Below are 12,329 nucleotides of genomic sequence, written 5' to 3' on the forward strand. Positions count from 1 at the left end.
CTAAATGCAAGTCTGGGTTTGATATATTGCGGCAGTGCAGGCAACGTTCTGGTGTTGCCACATACAACGCTCTATCCTCATAATTGAGACTTTTAATAAAATATTTTCATCATTAAGTAGATATTTATCAAAATTAAAAAACATTTATATACATTAAGATTTTAATATTTATTAAAAATAGAGTTTTATATTAATTATATTTCTTATATTTTCATCATTAAATAGATATTAATCAAAATTAAAATGCATTTATATATATTAAGATTGTAATATTTATTAGAAATAAAATTTTATATTAATTATATTTTTATGTGCATAAATATAGAAAACATTGTAAATATTTCATTGATTGATAAAATTCATATATTCTTATTTGCTCTCCTAATCATTTTATTATTTACTCTTTTTATCATTATTTTATAACATGTTATTAATATGATTCTCTTCTAATTTTTTCAAAATAATTTTTCGTAACTCAAATAAAATTATGAAAATAAAAATAAAAACACACCATTAAATCCTGTGTGACTGAAAGGAATCAAAGCCAAATCCTTAGATTTCAACTCTCTACCTCATCTGTTCAGCTAAACAAAGAGTTTATACATATTTGGTTAAGAAATTTATACAAGTGATAACTGCAGGAGAGAAGAAAAGAAGTTTAAAATTATTCACAGCAAGAGTTGAACGTGTGTTAAAAGACATATGTGCCACGAAATTTATAAAAAGCTTTCATCCGTATTTGATTAGATTTATTCAATCGAGGATTGAATATCAAATTTATTCTTCACGATAATAGATAGTAAGATGTAAAATTTTAAGAATTTTTTTATTTAATATTTAATATTTGGTTTATTGTTTAATTAGTTAATTCATGATTAATTATAATTATGTTGATTAATTTTTCTGTCTCTATGTTCTCAAGGATGTTGAAGGATATGACTGTCTTTTTCTTGAGAAAAGATTGTAGAAAGAGAAAAATTTTGGGCAAAGAAAATAAAAGGGTCAATAAAAGCCAAGGTTTTAATTTTTAAATCTATTACCAACTGTCACGGGGTTAGAACTTTTGTCTCACAATTCATACGGTTTGAGGTGATTTCTTTTCTTCAAATCTGCCAATATCAACCTAATTCTCGACAAATAAGAATTTTTATAAAAATTCTTTAAGACACCGAAAATTAAAGTGAAAGCAACTCAAAATAAAAAAGTAACAAAAGAACAAAAAATGCCACAAGAAAACAAAGCACGTCAAGTATTTCCCTGATCTACCAAGGCTTAAAGTAGTCAGGCTTCTCCACATATTCTACGAATCACATCAATTTAAGTGGATCGAATAAGCCCTATTTAATCTATTAATCTCCATAGTACGTGAAAGAAAATAATCAAATACATCTATTAATCTCCATAGTACGTGAAAGAAAAGAATCAAATACATGGTTTTGAACCACTCGCCTGTAACAACCCGATTTTGGGCCTAGTCGGAACAGTGGTTTCGGGACCACTATTTCGAGGCCAGAGAAAATTATTTTAGTATTATTTTATGTGTTATAATATGATTTTATAAGTGCATGTTAATTTTGGTATATTAATTTTAGCGATTTCTAGTCCAATTTCGAAAAAGGACTAAATCACGTAAAAAGTAAAAGTTGTGTTTTAATACCTAAAGGTGTTAAATTGCCTTGTATCTTAAATTGGGTCTTTAAAGTGAAATTAGGCCATTGAAAGTGTGATGGCCGGCCATGGGAGACAAAATAGTTGAAAAGTCAAAATTAGACAAAATAGTTTTATTATTAATAAATAAATAAAAAAAGAAAAAGCTATCATTTTTCTCTTCCCCTTCACCGAAATATGCAGCAAAGAAAGGGTTTTGAAGCTGGAAAATTTCAGCAACATATTTCCCTTGCTTGTAAGTGATTTTAGTGTCTCTACTTGATGATTTTTGTATTTTTGGAACCCCTAAAGCATAAGCTTTCATAAGAGGGGATTATTTTGCAAAATGATGAAGAGTCTAGGGGTTTACCATGAGAGTAAATGTGTTGTTTTCTGTGTTTTTATGGAAGATTATGAGTCCTAGTTGTCTAATAAACAACTTTTGTGAAAGAAATTGCATGAAAATACCTTAAAAAGGGGTAAATTGCTAAGTTGTAAAATGAGTTGTAAATGTGTAAAATAGTTGAAATTATGAGTTGCTATAGTTATGAAAATGGTTCATCTAGACTCAAGGAGTAAAGAAATTTGATAAAAATTAATTTACGAGCATTGGGGCAAAAGTGCAAATATACAAAAGTTTAGGGGTCAAAATGAAAATTTGTAAAAATATGATTTTTAGACCCATATGAATATTGTGACTGATTGGTAGGCTAAATATGATGTTATAGATGATGAAAATTGAGACTTGGACCTAGAACGTAAAGAAATCGATTTATGGACGAGTATGTCCTTTTCACCTTTGTGGTATCGAAGTAAGTTCCGTATGTAAACAATACCATGCTATACATGTATTTAAATGTTATCATTACATGAATTGTACAGATATTAATGTGTATGTGATTAATAGAAATATGATAAGACAAAGCCTTAATAGACGAGAAAAAATCTCGTTTGAACCTTAGGAATAGAATAGGATACGAGTGACATGTCACTAGGAATTATGAGTCTAGATGACTAGCTCGAGAATGAGCATTGAAATGTCATGAGATATGAGGTAGCTTTAGCTACAATTGAGGCACTTATGTGCAAAGGCTTTTCCGAGTATCCAATTAGTATTCCAAGTGTTCAACGGGCAATCCAAGGAAAGAGTTGATGATAGTCCCAATGAGGTAAGTCATTGGTGAGTATGCACTCGAGTTATATTACGAGTTGTGCAAGTATGTATACTAATCCTATGAGAATGCCTTGATATGTGATGATCTATGATGCATAATATGTGTTCTTACCATGATGGATAAAATGGTGTTGTATTAATATTATGAACAATGACCATGAATGAGTAACTTAGCCTTGACAGATTTGAGTTACTGCAGAAGTGTAACTTTGAAAATACACTAAAAATAGTGGAAAATGAGTTAGAGGCAGAATAAAATATGGGCTTAAAGCTTAATGAGTCTATTTTCACATGAAAGAAATAGAGGAAGAAAAAGAATTCTATATTGTGTGATATTTAAATTCTTGTGAAACAGGGTCTAAATGAATTTGAGATCCCCTGTTCTGATTTTATAAATTCACCGTAAATTGTAAAAAAATTATTAAGAGTCATACCTTACCTTCATAGATTCCTTATTGAGTCTATTTTTAAGGGAAACAAACGGCATGGTCATTGGAATTCTGTACATGGAGAAATTCGATTCGTAGTGCACAGGGGTCAGAGTAGTCATACCCTAAAACAGGGGAAATTTTAACTAATAAAATGTACTAAATGGCTTGACCAAAACTTCTAGAAAAAAATTAGTTAGTAGACATATGAGTCAAGTTTCAAGAGAAATAGACGAGAACATTATTCGAATCCTGTACTATGAGATAATTAAACTTTAGTGCAGAAGGGTTGAAACTGTCAGACAGTGAATCAGGAGCAAACTTGAGGAATAAACTGTACTGATTGGCTAAGTCAAAAATTCTGGAAATTTTATGAAAGAAAGATAAATGAGTCTAGTTTCAGGTAAAATTAACGGAACTTAATTTGGAGTTTCTTAGCTCCAGATATAAATAATTTAGTGACTGTTGCTCAGGAAGACAACTTGTAGTGAACTTGAGAATATGTTGTAAACATTGATAAAACAAGTTAATGAGTTGCTTATTGTTTTCATATGAACTTACTAAGCGAAAGCTTACCCCCTTCTTTCCCATGTTTTCTAGAGTTTCCAGGTTAGCTCGGGTTGGAGGCCGTCAGAGATATTATCACCCTATCGAGTTAACGTTATCGGAGTAAGTAAACTCAAGTGATTCGAGTCTATGGCATGTGTAGGGTTTTAATGTGAGTATGTAATATTATGATTTAGCCAAAGGCATTGGCTTGTTATTAAGGTAGTATTAGTCATGTAAATTGGCCTATGTCGGCTAATGACGCTATGGGCCCATATGATTATTCTTATGCATGTATGTTGTGACAGCCCTAAATTGACCCTAGTCGGAAAGTGGTTTCAGGACCACAAAACTGAGTCATAAAAATAATTAACTATTAAATTATGTGTTTATTATATGTGTAAATCATGTGTGAAAGTTTCATGCTTTGATTTGGTTATTTGTATGTGAAATTTTTAAGATAGGACTCATGTGATAAAAATTGAAAGGGTGATAGGTAAATTTTAAAGTACTAAATAATGCATGAAGTGATGATATGAGGGATTTGCATGTCAAATGCACCAAATTTTCCTTAGTGGCCGGCCATAAATGATGTTTGATGTAAGATATATGTTTTGTTTTAGAATTATAACAAGGGATGGCTTTATTTTTATTTTAAAATAAAGTGATTAGTAAAACAATAAAAAAAAGTATACATGCTCATCTTTCTTCTTGATTGCGAAATGGGGAAAGGAATTTTGAAGAGGAAAAACCAAGGTATTCGCCATGGCTATCCTAGTTTAAGGTATGCATTGTGATTTTTCTTTTTAATTGACTATGAGATTAAATTGATAAGTACATAGCTTATTTAACCCATGGTTTAATTTCATGAGTCAATAGATAAATATCCATTCGGCAAGTGCTAAATTGGTGTCATTTTGATAAGTTTTTTTTTTTGGGATGTTAATTACTTGTTAAGTAGCTTAAATGATGTTTGAATGAGTAGAATTCATGGTTGAAAAGTACAAATTGAAAGTGGCCGTATGAGTGTATATACATTTTAGAAAGAAAAATGTTGTTGTTAGTTGAGTTGCATTTGATAAATATTCATTCGGTCAAATGGGAGAAGAATAAGATGAATTTAAATGTTGTGGTTTATTATTTTAGTTGGTTAAATGATGTGGTCATTGCCAAATACAATTGTGTTAAAGGAAATAGGATTAAATGTTGGTTTGATGAACTAAATGCTAATGGATATTAGGATAAAAGGAGAAAAAGGGTTAAGTTATAAGAGAATTGAGGGATATTCATATTTAGACATTTAGGGTTATATAAATTTTGGTCATTGAGTTATGCGTTATGTGAAATATTTAATTTATATACATAATCGGTCATGGTTTGACAAATATGTAACCTATGTGTAAATTGCTACAATTGATCATGAGATAGAATTTGTATATAAAAGTTAAGTTGTGTGGTTAGGGCCGAATGAGATATATAAGATATTAAAACATGTTATAATTATATATTGGTGTACATGGCTGTAATTAATCCTCTACTTGAATTCGATTAGGTATGGTCATGATAAGAGTTTAGTAGGGTTAATACCTTAAAATTGAATGGAGTTTTAGTTAATCTTTTGTGTCGTGTTCGTTAAAATAGCTGAGGATTTGGGTATTATTATACGTATTTAGGCTAAAGATATTTCAGCTATGTTTTATATCTATGAAATAATTATAATGGATAACATGTAGGAGTAATTTCGGCTTGTTAAAAATGTGGTACGTGTATGGCAAATTGTATATACAATTTGCATTGAAGTTACCCTCTAAGGTCGAAATGGGTAATTAAATTTTTGGTGTGTATGCAATTTTTTTTATTTGTAACTTGGCCTGCGAAATGGATGTATGATAGTTAATATGTGTGCTTAAGGTGATGTGATAAAATAATTATGTATATGGTTTGGTTTCATTATTGAGTATAAGGGTTAAATGCTTTAAAGAAGCTTTTAATATTCGAAATGATTAAACAAATTCATTTGTTTAAATTAAGCCCAAGAGCAAAGAGGAACTAGACCAGACAAGGGAAAGGAGAAAGCGATCGAATAGCCTACCCGCAACTGTTCAAAAATATCCGAGGTAAGTTTTCGAGTAATGGAACTTAGATCATGATTCGTTTAGATCATGTTATATAGCGAATCAAAACCATGCTCTTTGTATGTGGCTCTTGAGCGAAAATGGTAATGGTAGATAAGTGCCTTGTGTCTCGAGTTCTAGTAATGAAAACGAAATAAAAATGTGTTATGATTTGTGGACATATGTACATAATTATTCGGATGATATCCGGCTAAGTCCGAAGGCATTTGTGCAAGTTACTATATCCGGCTAAGTCCGAAGGCATTTGTGCGAGTAGTTGCTATACCCGGGCTAAGTCCCGAAGGCATTTGTGCTAGTGACTATTTCTGGGCTAAGACCCGAAGGCATGTGTGCGAGTTACTATATCCGGGTTAAGTCCCGAAGGCATTTGTGCGAGTTGCGATATCCGGCTAAATCCCGAAGGTACTTGGTTTGAGAATGAGCGATCTCGCTGTAATAATTTCAATTAATACGCTCGTAAAATCCAAACGATGAGGTATGTTTCGTATATGCATTGGAATAGATGATTCCCTTTAAATAGTATTCGCTCAATCGATTAACAAGCTTCCGGCCTTTAGTTAAGTTGATCCCATATATATGAATATAAGGGTTGGAAATGTGAAGTAAGTATGATTTTGAGCATATGTGTATATGAAATTATTCGTTTAGTCATATGAATGCTATACTTCAGATGTGCATAATTTCATTACTCAAACTTACTAAGCATTAAATGCTTATTCCGTTGCTTTGATTTTTCTGTTTTATAGATTTTGTTCATCAGCTATCGGACTCGGGAGTGTCAAAGTCGAAGTCGTCCACACTATCAAAGCCCTTTTGGTACTCTTTTAGTTGAACTTTGAAAATGGCATGTATAGGACTGCCCTTTGTTGTTAGTCATGTACTTTTTGGTAATGTATATATTTGGATAGCCATGCGAAAATGGCTTATATATACTTTGAGCATAGCATTATAATCGTTTTGTATGTTGTTCATTGAGAGGTATGGAAATTTTTGGTAACGATTAGCCATTGGAATGGTTAATCATGATCATTTTGGTGCTATGTATGACAAATTCTAGTTGATTCATGGAAAACCATGAAATAGGTAAAGTTTACCTTAAAAATAGATGCTGACAGCAGCAGTGGTGTGGATTTGAAAAATCACTAAAAATAGTAGGAATGAAATTAAATAGTGAATAAATTATGTAATCGAACCTTGATGAATCTATTTTCATAGGAAAGTAACGAAACGATCATATGAGCCGTATTTTATGAGATGTTTAAGTTTTCGTGAAACAGGGCCAGAGCGATTTCTGGATCCCCTGTTCCGACTTTGGAAATTCACTAATAATCAACCAGAGATAATTAGAAGTCATGCCCTATATGTACAGATTCCTTTTCGAGTCTAGTTTCTTTAGAAACAAACGGCATAAGTATTTAAGCCCTGTACAGGGAGATATCTAAGTCGTAATGCATGAAGGTCAGAGTAGTCGAACCCTGAAACAGGGGAGACTTTAACTAATAAACTGTACTAATTGGCTTGACCAAAAATTCTAGAAAAAAATTTGTAGATGGAAATATGAGTCTAGTTTCAGGAAAAATTTACGGAACCGGTTTTCGAGTTTTGGAACTCAAGATATGATTTTTAAGGTGACAGTGATGCAGTTAGCCAGCTTGTCTGGAAATTTTAAAGTGGACTGTACAAATAAATGAATTAAGTCTGTTAGCACCTCGTGTTCGACTCCGGCAACGGTCTCGGGTACGGGGTGTTACATATGTTATTATCTCTTGTGATGTGGCTTACAACGTGTATGCCTCGAGATTGAATTGAGATTCATTGATGAGCTAGTAACTAATGCAGGATTAAGTGATTGGTAAATAGTTAATAATGCTTCATGAATGGTTTGTGATGTAATGATAGTTATGTCTAGTATGTGGTAATGATATGAGTAAATTCTATAAAATTTATTGCATAAGAAAATAACTTGAGCATAACATGTTTGTAGATGTTTAAGAGCTCATTTATGCCACGTTGTATGTTATTGGATAAGTATGTATCTATGCATGTGGTGTGAGAGTGACAAAAGGCTTGATAATTAGCCTATTTTTGGCCACACGGCCTGAGCACATGGGCGTGTGAAGCCTTAACGCAAGAGATTTTTCTAAGTTTTTCATGAGTTCTCGATTGGGTCCCGAACCTCCCCGAATGCATGTATTGGGCCTCGTAAGCTCGCATAAGGGACAGATTGCATGTGAAAAGAAAAGTTTTTAATTATTTGAGATTTCATGGCCCTGTTTAGTATGAAAGTGTTAGTAAAAATCAGGTAGCACCTCGAACCCCGTCCCGGCGTCGGATGCGGGCGAGGGATGTTACACTCGCCTAATTTAAAATCTTATGTATGTTACAAGAGGAAACATTGTTTACGCTGCATTATCAGTTATGTAGCAATACAAGCTTACAACATAAGTTGTATCATGAGTCAATCAAATACTAAAGTAGTTGAAAAATTATCTAAAAATAATTATGTTAAATTATTATGATGATATTTTTTATCATTTTAATATTTTTATATAAAATTAATAACATGTTATATATAGTGAGATTTAAACCTAAGACATTACAAATTTAAATATTTAACTTTGACTTCTAGTTCTAACCAAAACATTATATTTAATTTTATATAAACTTTTGATAAATATACTCTTTACAAAATATTTTTCAAAGTTTGTGAAAAAATTTATGTCAATGAATCTTCTCGCACTCAAACAAAATACCAAAAAGCTCATATTATCGAATAGAAAATGTATCATTTTTAATTGAAAAGTTGGAAAATTATTATACTCCCTTTTTTTTTCCTTAAAGTAAGTAAATATAACGTTTTTAATTAGTTTTGTTCGTCTTGGTAAATAGGTTTAAAGGTTTTGTCGGGAATTGTATTGATATGTGGGTAGCTTATGAAGTGCTAAACGTATAGCAAATAGGAGTTCATTCACTTTAAAGTTCCATAGGAGCAGACATTTCATAAAGAACATAGTGACCAGATTTGGTGCGTGAGCCTAATTATGCGTTGTGTATGTTCAGCTTCTTATTCTGCGGTTTTTAATGGCAAAACTTGTGGTTTTATTGTTGTTGGACAAGATTAATGTATACATCTTAATTATAATTAAAATTTAATGTATATAATTACACTAATATAAAATTATATATTAAATTAAAATTCACATGTAAATTTAAAATTTATCTAATTATTAAATATTTTATTATATAAATTACTCAATTTTTTTAAAATTATTGAGTTTTTTACAAAGTTACTTATAACCAAGTAATATTAAATCTCTTACAAAATTTTCTAGAGCTCATCAAGCTCATTTTAAAGTAGCCTTCTTATAGAATTTTCCCAATTTAAATGCATTGGGTTTTATCCTTAAGACGTTAACTTCTTACTCGAATCTTTGTCATAGTTTTGTGTTTTTCTTTTATCTGTAAGAACCAGGATAAAGTTGAAATCGGTCATTCGGTTCAATTATTTTAATAAGATCTACAAAAGTATATTAATAATAATTAAAAGCTTTAAAAATTAAAAATTATTTTAAAGCATAAAAATCAATAAAATAATTATTTAAAAACGTTAAAATAACCAAAACATAATAAAAAACTATTTACTTTGACTGCTCAACTTTAAAAGTTACAAAATAGTCACCAAACTATTTGAATAGTTCAATGATCACTTTGTAACTTTTAAAGTGATCAATATGTAAAGTTATTAATAGTTTAGTGACCCTTAATATATAATTGACTCTTATTTTTAATACAAGTTGGTCATCCCTAGATAATAGGGATGTGCATTCTGTTGGTTCGATTTTTTTATTGAAATAATTAAAAAAATCAAAATTTAAAAGATAACTAAAATAATCGAACCAAAATTTAAGTGACAATTGAAATAATTGTACCGAATATCATTGTTTTGGTGTAAAACAATTACGATGTCCCATGAGTGTCTGGAGATGTGAAGAACAGAGAGAAGAGGTTCAATAGAACAAGGATGATGTACCTCAAATTCATATATGAAAAGCGTTTTGATTATTATTTGCCCAATTGTTGTGCTCTGTATTATTTATACCAGGTTTCAATCGGGTGTATGTATGGCTTTTGTCTTTTGGATCAACCAGAGCTGACAAAGTTTTGATCTTTGGTGACTAACAATTATGCTAACGTGGCAGTTAACAGTTACCACATCACCCAACATAGAAATTTTAAAAAAAGCTGATTAAATAAAGAAAATGTTGTCATTTTCTAATTACTAAAGTTAATGCATATTTCTTTTCCATGGGCAATTTATTCCAAAATATAAAATCATGAAATTAGTTAATTCAAAATATTAAATGAAAAGTATGAGATTTTTCAGTAATTATGAAATAAATACATTCTTTAATTAATTAGAAAATATAAAATGAAAAATAACAAATTGGTGGGAATAAAAGAGTTTAACCCCGTTTCCCTAAATATTTTTTATTAGAAAAACTGACATCATTTGTCACTAACCGCAAAAAAAAAAAAACCTATTTAATTAGTTCAATGGTTTGAAAGTATTTAATAAAATATTTTGGGATACCGTTAAGAAAACGGAATCGTGGTTTTGAACACAGTCATGTTGTGCATTTTGCTGTCACGCATGCATGATAAAAAACCGCCTTGTTGTAAAGCAATGAATGCCTCCTTTTCCATTTCATCACTTAAGTGGACAATATAATCTTTAGTTAATAACCATCATTAAAAGTAAAAAACAAACAATAATAATTTTGCATATTGCCCGCTTATGAGATGGCAAACAAGGCACGAGGCAGCAGATTTTTATTCCCAAGAGAAAACGCTTAATACTTTAATTAGGTTTTTAAACTATATATATATATATATATTATCTCATATTAAATATTTAAAATATCATTTCGTTAATCGATTATGGAAGGACTTAATTGAATTCAGCAGATTATTTAAGTGCTAGAATTATATTAATTGAATAAAATATTATTATCTAGATCAAGAAATGTAACAATCGAATTTGAATCGAGAAAGAATCAAAGTATCAGATTAGTCATACAGGCTGTCACACGACCGTGTGCCACATACGGTTACCCTACATGGTCATGTGTTTCAAGTCAGTATGCTACACGATCTGAGACACGGCCGAGTAACTCAACATCAAATGCACACACGATCTGACATACAACTTGTGACACGACCGTGTGAGCCTATTTCGAATACCCACACGGGTGGACACACGGCCTGGCCACACAGCCATGTGACCCTTATTTCTCTATCTTCAAGATTTTTCTAAAATTTTTTGTTTTGTTTCAAATTGACCCCTGATTGTTCTCAAATTATTTTTAGGGCCCTGAAGGCTCAATTTAAGGCCCCATAAGAGTATTTTTACTATGATTATATTAAGTTGCATAATTGTTTCTATTTTGAAGATAAATGTTCTAATTTGTACGGTAATGCTTCGTAACCCTAATCCAACGATGGAGACGGGTTAGGGGTGTTACAAAAATAATATATATAAGTAGATCGGATGTGAATACTCAATCAACTTAGGCTTATGGTTTAAGTTCGTTATTTGATCTCAAGTCCAATTAATTTTGGTATTAATTTAGCTCGGCTTTAACGTGGATGAATATTTATTATTTTGAATTGGGTTTTTCGTTTTCAGAATCAAATTGGTGATTAAATCAGTTAGGTTATTGGTGATTAAACCAGTTCTTGATCAAATAAATTATTTAAAATGCATAAAAAATTTTAAAATAAAGAAAATTAATTCAATTGTTGATTCAACCAATTCGTATCGATTTATAGGTCAATTGATTTAATCTTCTCTCTAGACTGATACTCCAATTAGTTCTTGATCCAATCAATATAATCCAATTATCAAATCAATGTCTAAATTTGGATTCATCAAAATGTTTGAGGCTCAATTTAAGCCTATTTAGGTAAATATTTGATACATGTACTATCACAAATAATATATATTAGAATAATTATGATTTGAATTAATCAGTACCATTAGAATTAGACAAATAATCTAAATATATTCAGATCTAAATTAAAATAATTTAATGAAGAACTCATGCACAATATTTATATTCCACTTTATATTTACACATATTGAAACTCGAATTTGAAAAATCAAACTTCTCATAATCCCAATTGTATTATTTCGACCAAGACCCACAATTATTATTAGTTATTATTAGACATCATATATAATATAAAGTCATAATATTTGAAAAAGAATTCCTGGTGGCTGCCAAAGATTCCACAAGTATCTATAATACATATGTAGGGATGAAAAAGTTTCCAAAACAGATAAAGAAACAATAGCGTGATTTCTTTTGCTTGGTATATATATGTCTAGTGTTTTCAAAA

General features: G+C 30.5%; 1 long non-coding RNA gene across 1 annotated transcript; it reads left to right on the top strand.

Moving 5' to 3' along the window:
* The first annotated feature begins 1,790 nt into the window (after positions 1–1,790).
* On the top strand, positions 1,791–6,937 carry LOC128293164 (uncharacterized). The gene is made up of 4 exons (XR_008283260.1): positions 1,791–1,903; positions 3,850–3,918; positions 5,827–5,912; positions 6,677–6,937. It is a non-coding gene; the product is annotated as an uncharacterized LOC128293164 (long non-coding RNA).
* Positions 6,938–12,329: the final 5,392 nt, after the last annotated feature.

Source organism: Gossypium arboreum, chromosome 5 (assembly GCF_025698485.1).
Source record: "Gossypium arboreum isolate Shixiya-1 chromosome 5, ASM2569848v2, whole genome shotgun sequence".
In the NCBI taxonomy this organism is placed as follows: domain Eukaryota; kingdom Viridiplantae; phylum Streptophyta; class Magnoliopsida; order Malvales; family Malvaceae; genus Gossypium; species Gossypium arboreum.